Genomic DNA, 23,923 nt, shown 5'->3' with positions numbered 1-23,923 from the left:
TTTTTCGCAATAGTTAAGGAGGCGCGCTGTCAGTGACGAGAACAGCTGGCGGACTGTCAGAGCTTTCGCCAAAAGGAGCTTCACACCCGACGCCTAGAGCATTGCTCCACGCAACGCGAGAACTGGCAATCGTCGCGGCGTGCACTCCCTTGTTGAAATTATCCTTATGACAGCTCAGGCACCACCCACAACTCACAAGGGAAATGTACCTCCTACGCGTAACTGAGTGTACCCATTTTTAGCACGATTATGGTGCATACTTAGATGTAACGAATATTGTTGCAGTATGTTGCGCTTCTCAGGGGTTTTCGAGAAATCGCAGTTAAAATTTTTCGAGCCTCTTAAATATCGTATGAGGGAGACACCCGTCGAGCGCCTACGTTAGGCGAGCCAGCTAAGGCGGTGGAAGAGAAAACTGCACTTAGTATATTCGAGTAATTTGATTTCCATTTTTCCCCACTAACTTTCAGCAAGCAGTTGTACCACTACAACGAATAGTGTTTCTTATGAGAGGTACAATAACAGCAACTACAATAACAGTGATGACTATAATAATAAATGTTATTATTATTACTATTATTATTAGTATGATTACTGTAGGACTTTCGTGGCAAGGTATAATCGGGAATCGTGATTAAATAAACGTTTATTTGTCGATATATTCATGTGCGTATAGTGTGCACTATTCAGAGCAGGTATAGCACAGCATGACTTCACTGCGGTTGGCGATGTACAATGTAATTATAATAATGTATCGTGATAAAATGAAGATTCAACTATTCATGCCTGCATGTTCGTATCTTTATTCAAAGCTGTTATCACACGACATATTATCACTGCAATACACGTACGAATATATCTAAAAATAGCTCATCGTTTCATCATGATTCCTTATTGTATCTTGATTATACGTTGGCACGATGTGCCACAATAGTCATCGTTGCGCTTGTTGTTCTTTTCTGTAGAAACATCATTCGTCATAGCGATATAAGCGTTCAGTGGAAGATTAAGCAAGACGGCGAGAGTAACGCAGCTGCTCGACAGCTGGCGGTCTTGTGTGGTTTCCGAGAGGTTTGTAATACTTTGAAAATTTCTCGAAAACCGTTGAAGAGCTCGTCGTTACTAGAGCTACGGTCTCGCATATGCGCTTTCCTATTCTGATCTCTCCTCAATCGCAGCAAAAACTGAGGTCTCCTGTTTCACAAATCGTGCCACCATTGTAGGAGAGCACATGGTCAGCGCCACCAGATTACTGTGTAAGAATGTACTGTATTCGATAGCCTGTTAGCTGTAAAACAAAAGCAACTACCCTCTGGAATATTGTGATCCTGACAAGAATCTGTAACAATTGTGAATGTATAATCCGAAGGGAAACGGCGTTTGACCTTTATAGGATACGAGGTGTGGCTGTACAATAAAGGAACTGATGCTGTCACAGAGTAAGTACGCTCGCTCCAAAGATGCACGCTGTTTTGCATGGAGTTTTGTCAGTCGACTGCGGCATCTCTGGTGTCTGTAGACAAATTCTGTGTCCGTGGTCTTCGTCTGTGTCATTTTCTTTTGCTGGAAAAATGATAAATCTAAAAATATAGCAACGTATTGTTGTGAAGTTTCACACGAAACTTTTGAAAACTGCTAGTGTAACCTATCTGTTACTAAAAGAACTTTATGGCGGAGACTGTTTATTATGTAGCGAATTCCTGAGCGGTCCAGGTGTTTCCAAGAAGACCGAGAAGTTGTTGAAGATGACTCACACCCGGGACGCGCTTCAACATGAAAATATCGAAGAAGCAGGTAATCTGATTCGATCAAACCGTCAGTTGCGTGTTCGGTCGATTGCTAAACCTGTAGGAACTGACGAAGAAAGCGTGAAGCAACTATAATGAGAAAAGTGTGTGCGAAACTCGTGACGAAAATTCTCACGATCGAGCAAACAGAAGCCCGTGAAAATATTGTATACAATTGAAAATGATACTAATTTCATGGAAAGAGTAGTAACATGTGACGCATCTTGATTTTTCGTTTATTATCCAGAAAGTAAGCATCAATCCGTATGTTGGAACGACCCAGCTTCACCGAGAGCGAAAAAAGCTCGAATAAGCAAATCAAAATTAAAAGCAATGATTTTTTTCGATATTCACGGAATTGTGTATCTTCTCTGGCTTACTGGAGGTCAAACTATTAATAACTATTAATCAAGACTACTACCGTGAGGTTCTTTCACAACTCCTTGAAAGAATACAGAAAAAATGACCTGAACTGGGGAAGAACAAGTCACGGATTCTGCAGCAATACAACGCACCGCCTCCTACCGCATTGGCTGTTAAGAGGTTTCTAGCGATGTATACCAACCCAGTGTTAGACCACCCACCTTACTCGCCTGATAATTTTTTTTAATAATGCGGGGCCACAGTCATAATATATTTCTTTAAAGTCAGTACCGCCATTAGACTTGTTTATTTACAGTGTTAGATTTACACTTGCACAATCATGATTTCGGCTTCAAAGTGCCATTACGAAGTGTTTTAAGTGTTATAAATTGCCAAAGATAGCATATTGTCGTATTAAAATACATTATTAGACTCATTGTCTAAGAGTCGATATTTCTGGCATTGTGTCTAATAGTGTATTTTAATACGACAGTATGCCATCTTTGTCAATTTATAACACGTAAAACACTTCATAATGTCACTTTGAAGTCGAAATCATGATTGTGTAAGGGTAAATGTAACACTGTAAATAAACAACAGTCTAATGGCAGTACTGACTTTAAAGAAATTACTCGCCTGACTTTGCACCATGTTACTTTTATCTGTGCCTCAAGGTCAAATCTGCATTAAAAGAAACAAGATTTCAGTCCGTTGAACCAGCGAAAGAAAAAGCGTCACACGTCATCAAGGAGCTTACAGAGGAAGACTTGAAAGCACTGCTTCCGTCAATGAAAAATTCGCACGTAGGTTTGAACGGATATATGAGGGGAGTATATTGAGGGTAACAATAAATGTTTCTAAAATATTTTGCAGCAAAACTCCCGTTATTTTATAGCCACACTTCGTATTTAAGGATAAGTAATTAATGTATATCGGGAAGAGAACTGGTCCTAATACGACACCCTGAGGAAAAGGCGTTGCAGTACTCCAGCTGGGTGCGAGATCAACGTACGGTAGTTGTTTGCAGCCAGTGGACGGGAAATGTGAATGAATGGGAGGAGGTGCGCCGCGAGACGGCCGCCGGGAGCGACCGCCGGCCCTGACCGCGGCGCTCGGACACTGGGCCGGAAGTTGCGCCGCGCATAACGGCGGCATTACGCTAAGTCGGCGGCGGCCGGTCGTTGGCTCCTGGACCAGCCGGCGCTTCCTGCGGCGTCACGAGGCCCGGCCTTCTGCGCCGCCTGGCCGACGACCGCGCGCCGGAAACGGCCTTGCCCGCCCCCAGGCGACTCTAGCGCCCAGCTCTCTAGCTCACTGCTCCTGTCGATAGCGGTGACGTGTCCCGACCAGGGCAGTTCAGCATACACTGCGGCACCAGCGATCTGCCGGGTAGCGCGGCCAGCAACGAGAGACTTCCTGCTGATGACGCTACTGCGTATCGAAAAATGTCGTCGTTCAGTAATTGTAGCGCATGGCCGGCCACGGCGTGCCAAATTTGACGTGTTCAGTGTGTGCGGCCCGTCTCCGCTTTGCTCGTTACTTCCCGGAAATACCCGGTGCAGTGCGACATTTCATTTAGTATTGCGGTGTGGCATTCTTCAGTCGACGCAACCCTTTTCATTTCGTCAGAATCGTGGTGTCAGTATTATTTGCCGCCTGCCATTTGTGAAACAAAGGGCCGGCCGCGGTGGCCGAGCGGTTCTAGGCACTACAGTCTGGAACCGCGCGACCCCTACGATCGCGGGTTCGAAATCTGCCTCGGGCATGGATGTGTGTGATGTCCTTAGGTTAGTTAGGTTTAAGTGGCTCTAAGTTCTAGGGGATTTATCACCTCAGAAATTAAGTCCCATAGTGCTCAAAGTCATTTGAACCATTTGAAACAAAGGACGTTCACATGTCAGTGGCTATTTACACTCTCACGCTTTTAAAACTGAACGGGAAAGACAGAATTGAGAGATGAGAATTCTCGATGTACACTGAAGGGTCACAGAAACTGGTATATGCATGCGTAAGCAAATAGCGAGGTATGTAAACAAGCAGACTACCGCGCTGCGGTCGGCAACGCCTATATAAGACAACAAAAGTCTGACGCAGTTGTTAGATTGGTTTACTGCTGCTACAATGGCAAGTTATCAAGATACAAGTGAGTTTAAATGTGGTGTTATAGTCGGCGCACGAGCGATGGGACACAGAATCTTCGAGGTAGCAATGAATTGGTCACTTTCCCTTACGACCATTTCACGAGTGTACCATGAATATCAGGAATCCGGTAAAACATTAAATCTCCAACATCGCTGCGGCCGGGAAAAGATCCTGCAAGAACGGGACCAACGACGACTGGAGAGAATCGTTCAACGTGACTGAAGTGCAACTCTTCCCCAAACTGCTGCAGATACCAATGCTGGGCCATCAACAAGTGTCAGCGTACGAAACATTCAACGAAACATCATCGATATGGGCTTTCGGAGCCGAGGGCCCACTCGTCTACCCTTGATGACTGCACGATGCAAAGCTTTACGCCTCGCCTGGGCTCGTCAACATCGACATTGGACTGTTGATGACTGGAAACATGCCGCCTGATCAGACGACTATAGCTTCAAATTGTATCGAGCGGATGAACGTGTACGCGTCATGAATCCATAGACCCTACATGTCAGCAGGGGACTCTAGAAGCTGGTGGAGGCTCTGTAATGACGCGGGCGTATGCAGTCGGAGTGATATGCGAATCTCGATAGGTCTAGATACGACTCTGACAGGTAAATAAATAAATGTCGTGTCACTAGGGCCTCCCGTCGGGTAGACCGTTCGCCGGGTTTAAGTCTTTAGATTTGACGCCACTTCGGCGACTAGCGCGTCGATGGGGATGAAATGACGATGATTAGGACAACACAACACCCAGTCCCTCAGCGCAGAAAATCTCCGACCCAGCCGGGAATCGAACCCGGGCCCTGAGGAATGACAGTCTGTCGCGCTGACCATTCAGCTACTGGGGGCGGACACACTGACAGGTGACAGGTACGTAAGCATCCCGTCTGATCACCTGCATCCATTCATGCTCTTTGTGCAATCCGACAGACTTGAGCAATTCCAGTAGGACAATGCGACATCCCACACATCCAGAATTGCTACGGAGTGGCTCTTCTGAGTTTAAACACTTCCGCTGGCCACCAAACTCCCCAGACATGAACATTATTGAGCATATCTGGAATGCCTTGCAACGTGCTGTTCAGAAGAGACGTCGACCCGCTCGTACTCCTAAGGATTTATGGGCAGCCCTGCAGGATTCATGGTGTCAGTTCCCTCCAGCACTACTTCAGACGTTAGTCGAATCCATGTCCCGTCATGTCGCGCCAATTCTGCGCGCTCGCGTGGATCCTACACGATACTAGGCAGGTGTACTAGTTTCTTTGTCTCTTCAGTGTATATGATGCAGGTGTATAAGCGACGGATACTTCAGATTTGCTCTGAAACTACATTACAATACCATGCAGAGTTTAAAGGTTTAACCTGTGAATGAATGAGAAAAAAATTCCAGCGATCGACAAATGGGTTTCATTGTTATGTACAGCAAGAAGCACTTTGTGCTAAATTTGCATGCATGGAGCAGGTGAAGAAATTGGTGGTGAGCCGTGCGTGGCTCGTGTTCATGCCAGATCTCATTTGACATCCTGTTTTTACTGTATTACCACCTCGTGTCACCGAGTTGCCACCTTGCCTGCCCGTGAGCGGCAGCAGCGGCGCTTATCGATATAAGCGCTGGCATATTATCTTTGCTGACTGCTGTTACTTCCCGGTTGTCGCGTGTTCGGGTGAGCTAGGATCTGCCAGTGAGTTGGGAGGCGCTAGGAGTGCAGTTCGGACCTGGCAGTATTTGACTTGGGACGCGGCAGAAGTTCAGTTGGGTCGCGGCTGCAATGAGGTCCAGACAGCCATGACTCGCCCGACCGTTGCCGATATACCGGGTGATCGAAAAGTCAGTATAAATTTGAAAACTTAATAAACCACCGAATAATCTAGATAGAGAGGTAAAAATTGACACACATGCTTGGAACGACATGGGGTTTTATTAGAACAAAAAAAAAATATTGCTAGACGCGTGAAAGATCTCTTGCGCGCGTCGTTTGGTGATGATCGTGTGCTCAGCCGCCACTTTCTTCATGCTTGACCTCCCAGGTCCCCACACCTCAGTCCGTGCGATTGTTAGCTTTGGGGTTACCTGAACTCGCAAGTGTATCGTGATCGACCGACATCTCTAGGAAGGCTGAAAGACAACATCCGACGCCAATACCTCACCACAACTCCGGACATGCTTTACAGTGCTGTTCACAACATTATTCCTCGACTACAGCTATTGTTGAGGAATGATGGTGGACATATTGAGCATTTCCTGTAAAGAACATCATCTTTGCTTGTTTTACTTTGTTATGCTAATTATTGCTATTCTGATCAAATGAAGCGCCATTTGTCGGACATTTTTTGAACGTTTGTATTTTTTGGTTCTAATAAAACCCCATGTCATTCCAAGCATGTGTGTCAATTTGTACCTCTCTATCTACATTATTCCGTGATTTATTCAGTTTTCAAATTTATACTGACTTTTTGGTCACCCAGTATATCACTTGAGTGCGGACCACCTTGGTTGGTCATCGGTCTTGTCGGACGTCGTGTATGTTGGCCGGTGATCGCTTATGGGTTGCCTGCGTGTGCCGACTCGTGATACGTCCTCGTTATTGCACAGTCGCTGCCTGAGTCGGTCGGTTGGCGTGGGGCAGCGAGGAAATCTCCGTGGGGCGTAGTTTGACTGGACCCGCCGGCGCTCTCTATGCAGTGTCTGACTGTGTGGAGCTGTTCCCGTTGCTACGAGGTTCGTGGCTCACCGAGCCTGGACACAAAAGTTGAGTTTGGATTTAATGTACCAGCAAGTCAAGACTGTTCACATTGTGCCGTTTGGTTCTCGTTGTTGGCTGTTGGGACATTCCCGCGAGCAACAACGTGTATCTTCGAGTTGGCGAAGATTTAGCCACCGTCTGGTGGAATCTTAACTCTACTTGGTTATTTGCAATTGAAATGCACCAGCGGAATTTTCTGCCTTGTGGCCGTTAACGTTCCGGTTACCTGCCCTGGCTGTTGACATAAATTTAGACAGTGTCCTTACCTCACCGTGTTGTCGCTGTCCAGCACGGTCTGTAGTTCGACAGCTTAATGGATGCTTGGTTGTGAGCGTCCATGCCTTTACGTTTGCATTGAACTCCCGGTTGTGTGCTGGTCGAGTGGAGCGCAAGTTACCTTGTTGGTAGCTCCGTTGACTGTCTGTTGATTGGGTTGTCGTCGGATCGAGTATGGTTGGGCCGACTGCCTGTCCCACCTAAGTGAACGTTGGTATTTCAAGTGCTGGCCGACCCCCCGAAACTTTTGAGAGCTGTTAGCTGCACTGACTTTTCTTATTTTCTATTATATGTATTTGTATGGCTCATAGCCGCTGGTTTTGAATTAAAGTTGAATTGTTTTTAGTGGTGTTTTCAGTCATGGGACTTCAGCCGTTTTAAAATTATAGTTCCTTGCTTGTCAAGTGTTAGATTGTTTGGGGCTTTCAGCCTAATTTAAGATAAGGCTTTGTTGTTTAAATTTATTTCTAAGTTTTTCAATACATGTTAATCTCTAGTGCAATCTCCGTGTGATTGAGCTGTCGAGTTGGAACAGAAGAACGAACGTAATCCATTGTACTGGAGCTTACATTCGGAGATACGCCACAGAAGCGAGATGACGGAGCTGGAGTGCACACGGCGCTACTTGGGTAAGCAGCAGCGCCTGCAGCCCACGCTGTAGGCACCCCTCGTGGCGCGTCCTGCCTAGTGGAGCAGAGCACACGGCACAGTACCCTGGCAGGCCTATACAGGGAGGGAGGCTACGGCCTTTGTGCGCGCGCAAGCCGACACCCGCCCAGGACTGTGCCCAACACAAGGACATACAGCCTGCACCGGATCCTCCGACAACGCACGCCTCTCAGCATGTGTGTTCTGTAGAGCATCCGACAGTGAAACCAGTCAACCTGAACACGAAATTCATATGTAATATTTCATACATGGTTTAGGGTCTAAGCAGGAAAGTGTCAGATTACCAAGCCCAGATGTTGGAATTCGACCCCTTGGTGGCCCCACGATTTCTTTCCGTCATTCATCGCTTCTTCAGTTGCCGTCAGAACTTCGTGTAAATGAAAAATGTCGCGGAAATAATCATCCAGCTCCAATGGCAGACGCTACAACACAGACGTTGTGCCTCACGATGCGGGTTACTGATAAAATACTGAAAGCATACGTTCCTAGATTAGACAAAAAATATATTGCTTCTCCCTACAAATATCTCGCGAAAAGACCCTGAATGTAAAACTGGAGAGACTCGAGCTCACACAAGGAGTTACCAACAACCGTCTTTCCTGTGGACCATTTGGAACTGGAAAACGACAGAGTTAGGGGGGGGGGCAGTGACAATGCTACACAAATTACACCCCACCACAAACCATAAGGTGGCTTGTGGAGCGTGGATGAAGGCGTAGACCATGCCAACATGTCTGTGGTCTTTAAAAAATTCTTTGGGTGAGGATGCAGTTACTTTATATGATGATACTCTAACCGGCAACTTAACAGCTTCGATATTTACATACCAATCTTAAGGATGGAAAGAATGAAGCCGATTCTTCATCCTTTAAGCATCACAATATCACAAATATAATTTACGCCTGTCGCCTTCTTGCTTCACGTTTGCCACCAAGTGACGACCAAATTCGAGTGTACGATGTTAAATTTTTATAAAGGTCCAATGACTTTTGTATAGGGATGTATAGAGAGGACATAGAAGTTAAATAAAACCCAAAAACAACTGTGACAGAAAAAAGAAGGGCTGAAACGAAACATGTTGTCAACCTTACTGGTAAATATAGGAATAGCGCCATCATGTCTGCACTGTTGGGCTGCTACGAATAGCTTGGTCTGCTCTCAAGCAAGCAGAAGGAAATTTCTGCTACAGTGTACTATTTCCAACATCTCCACAAGTAAACACTAGCGACAATCTACTCACCACATGTTACCAAGAAAAGGAGGAAATCAGTAGTGTCTTCATAATTATTTCTACACTTGTGTTTGCTGTGCGTTCTGTTTGTAGTCAAGGCTTGAAGTGCTAATCGTAGTGGTACTATTATAATTATTTCTTGCGTAGCGTACAGAGCTGTGTCAATTAGACACGAATCAATTAGAGATGCCGTTAACTACCCTTAACGTCTGTAGCAGACCGCCGCACCACTCTTAAAGGAACATACTGCACAACTTCTAAGGTACCACCCGCCATTTACTGTATAGTGGCTTGCAGAATGTAGCTTGTGGTTATAATTGAATTGCAGCTTCTCACAGACGTCCAGTGTGGGCTGTAATTATCGTACGGCACAGAAACTTGAGAGACATTCTAATGCGTTAATGCGGAACCGTTTTACGCTAGGAAACAAATAAGTTCCAATTTCGGCCGCCGGGTGCAAATTTTTCGCTGTGAATGCAAGAAAGACGTATAGAAATGTTTCCATATGCAACGAATTAGGAATAGGATGTGGGCGGAACAGGTCAACCAAGTGAGAAAAGCATAATGCTGATGTTATTATAACCGCCACTTACACAATTTGTTCAGTACGAGCAGCGGAGACATCGACGAGGTGCTGTGCAGCGCCAGATTTGCATCCGGTGGCCACAATTGGAACTAACTTTTTCCTAGCGTAAATCGGTTCCGCATCAACGCATTAGAATATCTACCAAGTCCCGCAGCCACACGATAATTGCAGCCCACACTAGACCTATATGAGTAGCTGCACTTTAATTATAACTCCGGTTGGAGGAATCGGTTGGTGGGACACGTCCGGAGATGTCAGGGAATAGTCATTTCGATAATGTAAGGAAATTTGAGAAGCAAAAGTTGTAGAGGGAGACCAAGGCATGCTAGTAAGCAGACTTAAATGGATATAGGTCTCAGTAGGTATGCAGAAGTGAAGAGTCTTGCATAGGATGGACTAGTATGGAGAGAGCTGCATCGAATATCATCAGACCACCAGCGTGCCACCAGTGAGTTCGCTCTTCTATCGCTCGTTGTCTCCGATGGGGAAGGGTGGGGGGGGAGGCGCCACGCACACCCGCCACCAGAGGACGCTGTATTCACATGACCTCACGTCCTGTGACTCTGATTGACTGGCGCGTCTTTTTAAGCAGCCACACTCAGAGCCTCACTCCAGACTCATTGGCTCTACAGACTCATATCAGTCTTAGCACAGAAGATTTCAATGATGAAAAATACATCAACGTAGCATGGCGCTACTAAGCATTATTATTTACCAGTGACTTATCTAATTGTATCAGCATTCATGACTATTTGTTTCTATCAAGAATATTAATCTCTTTATCTATAACTCAGCACCACAGTAGGACGTATAACATTTCAAAGTTATGTACATCTCTGTAAGTAAGGGCAAAATTGTAAATAAACTTATTAATTTGTTATCTTTTTTTGTACGAGGGGCGTACAGTAAGAAATCAACAAATATTTTTTCTCGGCCAGTTTCAGTTGGAAAAAAAGCGGAATTTGTTGTGGGACATCGTGGAATAAAGCCGCTTCAACCCCTACAGTTTCATAAAGTTCCAGTAGGTAGCGCGCTGTACGTAGCGTTGAAAATGGTGTCCGTAATGGAAGGGCGTCCCGAGCAGAGAGCTATCATTGAGCTTCTTTCGGTGACAGACCAGATCATCGCGGATATTGATAGCCGCTTGTAGAATACCTATGGAGACCTGGCACTGAACAAAAGTAAGCTGAGTCGTTGGGCGACGCGACTGTCGTCATCAAAAAGAGGTCGCGCAAACCTCTCCTATCTTCTGCGAACCGGCCAGCCCCACACAGCTGTGACTCCTGCAATGTTGCAACGTGCGGAAAGTCTCATTCGAGGTGACCGACGGATCACGGTCAAAAACCTCGCTGCCCAGCTGGACGTCTCTGTTGGTAGTGGTGGCACATTCATCCAACAGTTGGGGTGCTCAAAGGCATGTGCCCGCTGGGTCTGTCGGCACCTAACAGAGCAACGAATCACCATCTGTGTGGAATTGCTTGCGCGTTACGAGACAATTTTTTGTCAAACGTCGACACAGACGTTGAAACATGGGTTCGTCACTTCGAACTGGAAACAAAACAGCAATCCACAGAGTGGCGCTACACCACCCCTTCCCCCGAAGAAAAAGTACAAAACCGCACCGTCACTAATAAAGTCATGGAGACGGTCTTCTGTGACTCTGAAGGGGTTATTCTGATTGATGTCTTCCCTCGTGGTGCAAAGATCAGTTTTTAAGTGTATTACGCTACCCTCAGGAAATTGAGGAAACCATTTCAGCGTGTTCGTCGCCCAAAAATAGGTAAGCTACCAGGATAGGAAAGTGTCAGGATAGTTAGGTACGGCAGGTCGCAGCAGTAGCACTTTGAAGAACTTTCTTTCATGTATTAAATAGCTATTTGCAAAGATTGGGATCAGAATAGATACAGGTAGTGAAGAAAGCAGAATTGTAGGGAAAAGGGCGTGTGTTATTGTGTTGGAAAATTTTGTATTTTTTACTGTTTTGTGTAGCTGTTAGGGCATAGGATTTTCAGGTGATAGGCACAGACGCAGAGTGACGCAGAGACGCAGTGTGACGCAGCATCATACAAATTAGAATTAAGAAATAACATTTTTCTCGCTTTGCAAGCACACAGGTAGAGATTGGAGACTGTAGCAGAGCGGACAGAACATTAGCCGAGAAGTCACGACGTTGTTGTTGTTGTTGTTGTTGTTGGTTCAAATGGCTCTGAGCACTATGGGACTTAATATCTGTGGTCATCAGTCCCCTAGAACTTAGAACTACTTAAACCTAACTAACCTAAAGACATCACACACATCCATGCCCGAGGCAGGATTCGAACCTTCGACCGTAGCAGTCGCGCGGTTCCGGACTAAGCGCCTAGAACCGCTAGACCACCGCGGCCGGCTGTTGTTGGTTCAACCAACTGGTAAGTGGTCTTACAGTTTTGTAGACAGGGTTGTGGAGTGCTGAAAGAATTTCCATGTTAACGAGAGCACAAGCCAAAAGGTTACGTGAGAGACAGCAAGTAGACAAGATTGGGGAGAGTCAACCAGATAGACAGCAAGTAAACAGCTTATTGAGAATAGGGCAGAAGGTGAACCTGAAAATAGGACAGACGGTGAATCAGAGAATAGGACAGTCGGGGAGCTGCAGAATCAGCAGGCTCAGTAAGACTGGGATAAAATTGAGACAGATCAGACAGATGGGAATCGAAGGGATGAGAACATGGAATTTCCAGAATATGAAATTCCAGGTAGGGCACATTCTGAGCCAGAAATAGACAGCCCACGTAGGAAATGGCAAAGGTTAAAGGCGAAACGAGCACAGGAAACGCGTTTGTTTGCCGCATATTCAGGGACAGAATACGCGTCAATACAGTCAATGAACCGGCATTTAGCTAACGTTCAAAGAGAAGTAGACAGTGAGGAATAGAGGGAACATTTACAATACATCGAACCTATGGTACAAATTCTAAATATGCCCCAACAGCAGACACAGAACTTTGCGGAGTTACGAGCGCCACTAAAAGGTTCCGTAACAGACGCAACTGTACCTGCAAACACAAGGCATACACAGTCTCCATTACAACGGAAGAAGTCTGCACGCCCGAGAGGAGCTCACTAAACTTCATTGGACTTTTATTCCTCATTCACCCTACATCCCGGATTCCGCAGCTTCCGACTTCCATCTGTATGGCCCAATAAACGATGCACTCCGCGGGAGGCAGCACGTGGACGATGGGGTGGTTACTGATGCAGCAAGATGTTTACTCCTGCTTGCAGAGTGGTACCAAGTGCGCATACGGGCATTCCTAGTAAGGTGGCATAAGGCCGTCGCGTGAAACGGAGTTGAAACGTCCCCTTAGAAAAATTAGTGAATCACTGTGCTGATAAACCTCTACGTTATTTGATTTTCAAACAGCTGAGCAAAACTGAACGTACTCAGACATTACTCTCTTTACTTATTCTGAGCAACACTAAACTGACACACAATATTTTTAGCGCAACGCAATCTGACTTTGAAAAATCCCTACAACAGAATGGCCCTGACTAACAATAACCTATACCTTTCATGAATCACTTACCTCACAAAAATCTTCGTTACTCGAACTACTGCAATACAGCGAGCACCACTACTGCCAGCTAAATAAGAGATTCAAACTACTGAAGGCACTAACTACTGATAGGCATAGTTGGCAAATGAAAGATTATATATATATATATATATATATATATATATATATATATATATATATATATATATATATATATAAGTTCATGACATCCAGTCTTACAAATTTACTGTCTCTGATGGACACACGTCCAGATCATCCTCTCTGAAAACTCCGCCATCTCACTCCCCACATCCACCACTGCTGGCGGCTCACCTCCAACTGCGCAACGCTACGAGTTGTTCACATCTAACTGCCCAACACTGCAATAGCGAATTTTACAACAATGCCAACCGGCCGCAGACTGCACACAGCCAGTGATTTTCATACAGAGCGCTACGTGGCGTTACCGATATAAAAACCTAAACAGCCTACTTACACCTAAACAGCCTACTTACAGAGTTTACGTTAAAAAATATTTTGTAGCGAAAAGAATGGGGAATAATATTGTGTACTGGGGCACTGAATAAAACGAACCCGCTTTCAGAAAGAAAAGTGTTGCATTACTTACTAAACGCCACTTGTATTTGTAGCGTAACACGCAGTCGTATTACCTCTATGCTCTACACACTGACACAAGTGTCGTGACGTCGTCTGTCCCGGTGCAGGCCTGGGCGTGAGCACTGCGCTTTGGGCGCGTTTCCGCCCTCAGGTTAACTGAAGCCGGAGACGCCCTCGCCGGCCGGGTCCTCGACGTAAAAGCATTCCCCTCGTCGGCGGACCTGGAGGGCCGTCTCGTCCCGGTGTCCGTTGCCGGGTCGGCTCTAACGAAGGCAATCACCGTGAGGCGAGCGGCGCCTCTAACGACCAGCCAGCCACACTTGCCGCGCCCGCGCCAGATGAGGGCGAAATATTCATCGGCGCTGGCCCGCTCCGCCCCATATTAGCATTCGGCTGCCGTGGCGTCGCCCGCGGCACCACGCTTCTTTCTGCGTCTGCTACGTGCCCTTCCCCCCCCCCCCCCCCCCCCCGTGTCTTCCACCGGTCGTGCAGCCTCGAGCGCAGGGTATTTGTTCCTCCGCCAGCGCGCTCCCCCCCCCCCCCTCCTCCTCCTCCTCCACCACCACCTCCCTCTTTTACCTTTTCCACCGGAGAAAACCGGGAAATATTTTTTAACAATATCGCGTACCGGGCTAACTCGCAAACGGGAAGGAAGTAATACCTGGCAGGTGCGACCGTGAATATTAACAAGCGCCGCTTTGACGCCCGTCCGTCGCTTCGTCGCGCCACAATATTCACTCGCGTGGAGGACTCCCAGCTGCCGCCTTTGTCGCCCAAGTGCGCTGCAGCGGCCAGCTTCTCTTTTTATGTCCCCCCCGCCGCACCGCCTTACACTCGTTCGCAGAAACTGAACGCTCATGAAAATAAGTACGGGGCACACATGTGATTTTACTTTCTTTACTGGCGAAAGAAATGTGTGAATTCATAACAGACCTCCTGTTGTGTTCTCGAGAACTTCCTCTTCAGTTTAAACTGCCGTACAGTTTTCAGAGTTCAGCGTTCTCATTTTTTAATCCAAAAACAGCACGTAATGGCACCTTGCGCGGTACAAGTAGGTAACATTCTGCAGTGTCGACACTGCAATTCACACCGAGTACAAGCGCGGCAGTTTCTTAATTGGTAGACTACATACAAAGCGACCTCACCCGTGCCTGCACAGACGGCGCGGTGGCGAATGGGACAATGGTAGGTGTCCTGAGCTCCGTTGTGAACGAACATCGTGCAGTAGGGGAGTTTTAGTGTCAGAACTGAAGCCTCTGCACAAACATATTTCTGGGTATAGCTTGTAAAATACAGCTAGCGATTCTTCAAACGATCGTATTAAGACATTATGACAAAATAACGAATAATTCGACAAATACAGACGGGCAGGACTTTGGAGTTTCACTTAGAGTCTGCGTCCGTTCCGGGTGGAAGCTGATAAGGCAGAAGGCCGGCTCGAGGGTATACAAGTAATGAATCTGGAAAGACGGCTTCAGTCGTCACGCAGCTGCGCGTGCAACAACACTGGACGGCGAACTGAGATGCCACACTACGGGAGGAGATGTAGGCATTCTCGCCAGATGCTCTATAAGGCCATTGATAATATAGAAGTTACTACCAGTGATAAAGGTGCACCTTAAGTTGTTTAGCAAGGCCCGTCCGTATTTTGCGGCTGTTTTCTGAACCTTACACTTACGAAGAGTGATACGGCTCAACATAGTAATTTACAAATCTTTAACATAGTGCAGCGTTTCAGCAACCGTGAATTGTTCAAAAATTAAGAAATTCAGCCTTCTGTTGCAAGGTAAAATTTTATTAGTTTACCTAGGTTTCGACGCCAATTTTGGTATCTTCTTCAGAACAAAAATTAAATTATTTTGAGGGCCAAACGTTGGCCGTGTCACAGAATAAAATTAAAACAGAATAAAGACGCGTAGTCATAAGATTATGTCTGTCAAAACTAAAAACATTAAGACTAACTTAGACGGAGCTACGTCGGCCAGGAATAAGAGTCACATGCAAGCAAAAGGTTTCCTTATCTCTACAAGTTATCACCCCAATCTCAATACGAAGTTGCTGGTCCACAGTATTTCTTTCCAGAAAGTAAGTATTTTTTGTTGGTTCAAACCTATCTACGGATTTAGGAGCAGCTTTTTAGCCGTCGCCTTTCCCGCGTACGCACATGTCACATATAGTCGACATATTTCACACATATTTCACCTGAATCTGTATCTAAATTCCCCCCTGCTGTTTCGTTTTCATTCAAATCAAAGTTTTTGAGGTCATATATCCCAAATTTTGTCTCATACAATGATATAAATTCACAGGTATATCCAGTGGTATATTCGATTACTGTCTGTGAAGTGTGTTGGGAATAAAGTTAGTAGCAAAGAAGTAATAAATTAAAACGTCATGCATGAGATGGCAGTTTTTTACGCATTTCAGCGTTTATGACCTCACATCTCCTGGATTGTGATATACTATTGGTAGGTACATTGAGCGGAATACGTGGCTACTGTCTGCGAAATACAGGGTGAGTCAGGAATAAGGGTACATGCTTTGAGACGCGATAGTATTAGTGATACTGAAAAAAAACTTCATACGGACCTGTTGCAAATGGTTTCTGAGATAGAACACGTTTTATATCACTCCTTTAAGTTTTTCTTTAATAACTCGAAATTCGCATACTCCAACGAAAACGTGTCTCAGTATGCAAACTAAATTAAATTTGTTACAAAGAAAGGTCCTATTTACTTTTTGTTTAGGACTAACACTTTGAGCAAAGAGATCGCGTTGTAGCGTAGGTGTTTTTTGTAGGCCAGTTTGAGGTAGTTTTCCGACTTTACAGACCGCAAGCATCCCGTATCAAAACTTTCGTCTCAGCTTCCTCTATACTACTGTGGTACGTTGTAAACAATTAGAATGAGTAATACAGAAAATAAATAGAAATACATATTAAAAGTGTTCTGTCTCGGGAACCATTCGAAATAAGGGCATATGTCTACATCAAGTTTTTTGTTCAGAATCAGTAATGCTATCACTAGTAAAACACGTACCTTTCCTCCTGACTCACCCTGTATACTGTGAATAGAGTTAATCGTAAAGAAGTAATTAATTAAAATGTACTGAATGATGAAGCAGTTTTTCGCGCATGTCAGTATTTGACGTCATATCTCCTAATCCATGTTCGTACAACAATATATTTTTGTAAGTACATTCTTAGGTATATGTGGATACCGATTGCAAAATGTGTTCCGCATAGAGTTTCTAGCAAAGAAGTAATAAATTTAAACCTTACGCATTGTGCAGCAGCTCTTCACGCATCTCAGTGTTTATAACGTCATATCTCATCAACTATATGTCCTACAATCTTATAATTTTGCTGGTACCAGTGATATATGTTGTCTGTGAAAAGAAGTAATAAATTAAAACGACGTGCCTGACGTGGCAATTTTAGTGCATTAACAGCGAAAAATGTAGTAAACCATAAACTTTTTTCCTTTCATCATTTTGTGTGAGTTGTCAACGAGAAAAAGTTTCATAAAAGTTCGAAGTTATGTGTAAAGTTTGTCACTGAGTGTTCTCATTCTCATATACTGGATGAGTATAGTCTGGCTATATGCGTGTCGTCAACTACGCAAATTTTTCATCCCCAGCCCTTTGACAGGTAGATTGCTCTTAACCCCACAGCGATTCTTGGGAGAAAGTTAATAATCTGTGTACTAAGTTTAGATGAAATCGGTTCAAAAATGGTTCAAATGGCTCTGAGCACTATGGGACTTAACTACTGAGGTCATCAGTCCCCTAGAACTTAGAACTACTTAAACCCAACTAAGCTAAGGACATCACACACATCCATGCCCGAGGCAGGATTCGAACCTGCGACCGTAGCAGTCACGCGGTTCCAAACTGACGCGCTCAGAACTGCACGGCCACACCGGCCGGCATGAAATCGGTCCTGTGGTTTAGAAGGAGATGTGGAACATACATACTTACACACATATATACACACAAGCATACATGTGTACAACCTTTTTCATAACATGTATGAATACCGCGAGTTCCCTGCTGTCCATCATAATAAAATTTACGGTTGACTAATTTTCCCTTGGGCTGGGTCCGCTGTGGACTCCTGCACAGGCCACAAAGTGAAGCAGAGTCCGTCTCCCGGAAACTACGTCTAAACTTTTACTTTGGGTTCTTTCCAGACCCCGCTGGCTTACCCCGCCATGCTGACTGGCAATATTTTAGAGCCGCCAGCCGGGCTTGCTCCTGAAATTTCTATCAGACGTCCTCGTCCTACAGCCACTGCTGAACAAATTCTGATAGGCTCGCTGAATTAAAACAAATTTCGCCATTGTATATACTCTGATTTTTAAGCTCTTTTCACCATTCTTAGTGTAAAAAAATTCTGCTTTACTTAACATGTTGTGCAGCTAATTACTTTCGTGCTTCATTGCTTAATTCGTTTAGTTATCAATGTGTGTGTGAGTGCAGTCTTGTCTCAGCACATTGCCACATTTACACCTAAAAAAAAAAAAAATATTCTTCTTCTCCGTCTTCTGCAGTTTGCTGAAGTAGTGGAGCCTTTGAAGTTACTTGTAGGTATGCTCTCCCCCTTTTTATTCTCTTTATTGAGCGTTAAAAATAGCTAGCGTTTCCTGCAACCTTCTCAATCACAATTTTCAATAAGATTTTTGCTTGTTTCTTTGCCTCTTATGACAAAAAATTAGTAATATTGCGTAGAATGACACGTGCCTAATGGTGAAGAATTTTCTGCGTACCTATGGTGCACGAAGATTATGGTGCCACAGTATGTAGTAAAGAGATAGCTATGAGAACGCTCTAAGTTAGCAAATCGGGAGGTAACAGTGGCCTGCTGTGGCCGCCCTTTCGGAACATGGGGATGGAATCATCCAGTTCTCTTGATGAGAATGCGTATCTGTGCCAGTGACACATTATTCTGTGTGAGCCCTATTAACAAACATCCCAAGGAGTAAATTCACTGTTCGGTTATTCTTTACAACAACAACAAGAACAACAACAACAGATGATGTTTGCTCCATTTGTCATTCCACTTTGTTAATCAGGTATTGTAATGTATCTATGAAAGATAATCAAATAAATAAAATGAAATTTTGAATGTTAATTGTTCAAGAGGTGGGACACATCATATTACCAACAACAGGCATATAACAAAAATAACTTGGAACTGTCGACTTTTTGGATTTTTGATTAGAATGGAGTACCTGCTTTGTCGAAGAAAATTTTTACCTGAAATTTCATATTCTTTTGAAATTCAGCCGCAGAAGTCGTCATTGGAGAGCAGAGAAACCTGGTGACGGAAGACGGTGAAAACATTAAACTGCAGTGCAAGAAAAGATTTGTAAGACAATAGCAATGTTAATCGGACTGCGTAAAAAAGAAACTTAGACTGTAGGTTCGATTTGTGAAAGACGTAAATGTACATTCGATGGCGTGCTAATGGCACTCATTTATCACGTCACCAAGTCGTTCACTTCCCACGGCTTAATTAGCTGGAAGATATAAGCACAAACTCCAAATAGTATTAGTAGAAGGAACTGATGACTTTGCCAATAAAAGAAAACACAGCAAAATTCATTCATGCTTGTTACTAAAATCAAATTACAGATAGTAACATGTACAGGACCTTGCGGGATGGTAGTCTGGGTACAAAAGGGCATCAAGAAGAATTAACTCATGACTTTACTTTTACAAAACATAAGAGGAACGAAAATCGAACGTAGATGCGTTTAGTTTTAAAGACATAAGTTCTGCTATAAACTCATAATGATCTATGATCTGTTCGCTGACATTAGGAACACAGTTATTCGTTATAGTATGTAGCCCCATTTTTTAAATCTACTTCTACAATCCCCTTCGCAAGCCACTTTGCAATGTCTGACGGAGGGTAGGTTCGGGTCCCCCTCTCCCCCCCCCCCCCCCCCCCCATCTCCCGTGGTGTTCCATTCGCGAATAGGTGTGTGAGGGAGGGCAACTTCCGGTAAGCTTCCATATCAGTTCTAGTTTTCTAAATTTACTGCACGAACGTTTCACAAGACATGTGAGGGAGGAAGTGACTCTTCTTGGGAAGTCCCTTCTCGAAATTTCGGTACCAAACCTCTATGTAATGTGTAACGCCTCTCTTGTAGCACTAGCCACTGGAGATTATTGAGCGTGCTCATACCGCTCTTGGCATTATTGGACGAAACTGTAACGAAACAGTGACCTGTTTGAAGAAACCGTCTCGTGATTCTCGTGATTGAAACAGTGGAAAGCCTGAATCAGTGTAGGAGCCGTAATTGAGAGTGCAGTCCAGCGTCTTAAACTGAGCATCACCGTTCTCTCCCACATTTCGTGCAGGGGCTATTCGTTAGCACCCCATGTTTACGTACGGTATGTAACAAGTTTCTAATATTGTAACTACGAAAAAACACATTGCCACTGATAGTAGTGGACACAAACAACGAAAGACAGCCGACGTATATCTCTTACGTATCCTAGAATAATTTTTTATTTAAATCTCTTTGATTAATTTAATTTCTTATCACGTGGGTTTAAGAGGAAACACTACTGGAAATGTATGATGTAGCAAACATCTCATAAAAATGGAAAAAAGTTCGAAATCACCAGAAATACCCTAATACGTGTCTGAGCTGAATGCTAAGCCTACACTGATCATAGATTTCAGGATATAATATGGCCACAATAACTAAACCACACATTTTGCTGCGATCTTTAGCTATCGCGGACGTAGCGAAGAAAGAAAAGGGGAAATTCCTGCTCGCATCTTTGGTGACGATTTATTTCTGTGACAAGTAACGCGATGTATGTCCCGGCGCTGGCATAAGGCTGTTCGTATCGCGGCAAGGGACAGAGCTATGGTGATAATACTACGGAAAGCGGCGCACGTCTCCTCTCGGACAAGGATCCCACAACAAGCCGTATCTCGCGAGGAAAACAAAGACTCCTGGTTTGCTTCTTTTCTTCTTTCATTGTGACAGCTATACGGGCTCTATTGTTTCGTTGTGAAAGTGTTGTATGTAGTCACACGCGGTATGGTAGAACTTTTCCTCCGTTCAGATGGAGAAGCACTGAATTTGAAGTCATATCTGTTTCTTTTACAGATATAGATTTAGGGAACAATACTTTGCCGCACGTCAACCGAACGTGTATTGTATTCAGAAAGCACCTCATTTCTTATTGGAACCAGTTACAAAATTAGGCTCCATATCATTTTCTCATTCATCCGACATCTTCCTTGAAAACACATTTAAATGATGATAATGTTCTAAGAATCAAAATAACAGTGACTGTGTTTTAACATCATGTGGCTATGAGCTTTGAGCTGTCTCACAAATGCCCCGTCATGATCTGTACTAAGCAGTGTGTTATTAAATTACAAAAATGTTTCTACATTTTAACTAACTTCTGTTGAATGTGAAAAGACGTAACGTGGTGACTGTTCACGTGGCACTTCTAAATATTTGAAAAACTACTCTGAAAAATCTTCGGTTGCTCTTTATTTTCAATCTAAATATACATATTGGTAAACAGAGATTCGAGGCGCTGAGGGGGAGGTAAAGTGGGTGGGCAAATGGGATGAGTAAATAAGTAACTGAATTAGCTCGTAAAATCTGCCACCTACAATTGTTAGGTTTGTCCTGTTCCTTCACGAAGAAAACTCTCTGCGAGATCCCGGTCTATATACGGGTCACAAGAGACCACTCGTCTACTCATAGCCTAAGCAAATATGTGAGGGAGGCCTTTGGAGGAACATCACTACCTCGACAGTGTAGAGCAATATTGTATAAAGGATGTGTGTTGCTTTTGTGCCGTTGATTTTCTGTCATTAATCAGTGATGATGACGTCATGAGAATTCCTCCTAACTGAAGGGGATTTTCTGCATCGGTGTACCATCTGTCTGGACTCTGTTCAAACTTCCAAACGCCAAGATCGCTAGTAAACCATAATTAGATTTAGATAACCGTTTTCAGCAAGGCTATGTTGTCATCTTCGGATCTAATGCTTTACAACACTCAATCGTCTTTTTGCACAGTAATGATACTAATGAGCCGACTACGAGTGTTCTCAGACTAAACTCATTATCATCATTAATGTGCAAAAAGATGTTTTAATGTTATATAGCATTAGATTTGGAGATGACAACATTCTTGCCGAAACATGTTAGCTAAATCTAATAAACGCTTCAATAGCGATCTTGGCGTTTTTTTTTTTTTTTGAAGTTTCTTCAGGGTCTACACCATTCCAGATCGTTCCCAGGCTGATAGAATCTCGTTAATATATATGTACCGTCTGCTGTCCATCATGGAATTTACGTTGCAACAACTTCCGTCTAAATGTACAGTTGTTATGTGAAGGCGGCTTGTTACTACTAAGAAACTCATATTTCAATGGAGTTCTACACTTCTTCAGACGTCTAAACCAGTTAAGCCTGTCTAAAACGGAATCAGTGTCCCTGAAAAGCGACTCTGCAGGCATGAACTCGCTTTCCGAGAGGAATATTTTCGCTTCCATTCAGAGAAACTTCACCATTTAAGTAAGAACTTGATTCTGCGAGGACCAACTTGTTAAAGGCCAAGCGCACAAAGCAATCGGAAATGTAATTAAAAGGGACAGGAGTGAGGCAGCCGCTACGTCGTTCATTAAATGCGGGGTAATTAGTGAAATTAGGACCACGTCTGGTCGAACGACTACGCACACCTGCAGGATACAAACTAGAAAGAGATGTCCAGTTGTGGGATTATACGGAATATTTTTAAATGCAAATGTTAGCGTTTCGATTTTGCAGTCGCTTTGGTTCTTTTTACGGGGCCTTCAGACCCACCATGAGCTTACCGAAATAGCAAATTAACGTGCTGTCTTAGATTAGGTTTTCTTACTAGTTTTGCAGAGCTATCTTTTTCTCGCCGATTCTTATCTCTGTAGTAAAATAAAACTTAGCTGTTGACCATGCTAGAAATTGTTTCTCTTATTTACGTAGAGCTCTTGTCCGTTTTTCCCTTGACATACTCGACACACAAACACGCAGGTATCGGCTTCATAGCGGTGCATGCTTTTCTATCGACCCACCTAGACCATTCTAACAAGTAATATATGAATTAGTGCATACGGCGAGCTCCCACAAATATTTATTCAGCATGACACAGACCACTTTTAAAGACACACAGTTTCATATCAAATAACAGCATTGATTCCCTATACATTCCCTGTTGCAAAATTGTAGTACAAATACAGCATGCCTCACACGCTGTAACCGAGTTCCTCTTATCTATCCTATGTTTATGGTATTTTAATTATTTACCCGTTGCAGAATGCTTACAATTAGTCAGTGGCTGTTTTCGATTGTGGAAGCCAGCTCCGTATGGCTACACAGTATTGCAAGCGTGTCACAGGTCTCTGGAGAAACGCCCATGGACGAAATAAGTTGTTCATTAGTGGAAAATCCTTATGAAAATGCCCTACGTAAAAACATTTCAGTTCCACACATTCACTTGGCCGATAGTAGACAACTTTGCATGTTTCCATAGCAGCTCTCCTGTCTGTGAACTTCGGGGCAAAGCTTGGAGCAGCTTAATTTGTGACATAAAGACTTATAACCATTATGTAGCTCCGCACGTCCTTGTCACGTCAATAACAACAAGATTCCACTTGCCATAAAAACATTTCCGGCATGGCTCGAAATTATAATGTCATAGTAAGCATAAATAGAGTGATGTGTCAAGCAGTATCTGCCGTAACACTGGTGCTCAGAGTTACGATACATACTGCGTGCATTCGGGAGGACGACGGTTCAATCCCGCGTCCGGCCATCCTGATTTAGGTTTTCCGTGATTTCCCTAAATCACTCCAGGCAAATGCCGGGATGGTTCCCCTGAAAGGGCACGGCTGACTTCCCTCCCCATCCTTCCCTAATCCGATGAGACCGATGACCACGCTGTCT

At 44.2% G+C, this 23,923-nt stretch overlaps 1 protein-coding gene across 1 annotated transcript in view; it reads left to right on the top strand.

The window, feature by feature from the left end:
- LOC124799024 (band 4.1-like protein 4) overlaps positions 1–23,923 on the top strand; it is a 578,366-nt gene that overhangs the window by 324,918 nt on the left and 229,525 nt on the right. The window lies entirely within an intron of this gene.

Source organism: Schistocerca piceifrons, chromosome 5, assembly GCF_021461385.2.
Source record: "Schistocerca piceifrons isolate TAMUIC-IGC-003096 chromosome 5, iqSchPice1.1, whole genome shotgun sequence".
NCBI lineage: Eukaryota > Metazoa > Arthropoda > Insecta > Orthoptera > Acrididae > Schistocerca > Schistocerca piceifrons.
Note: the sequence above shows the minus strand (reverse complement) of the source record. Positions and strands in the feature narration are given on the sequence as shown.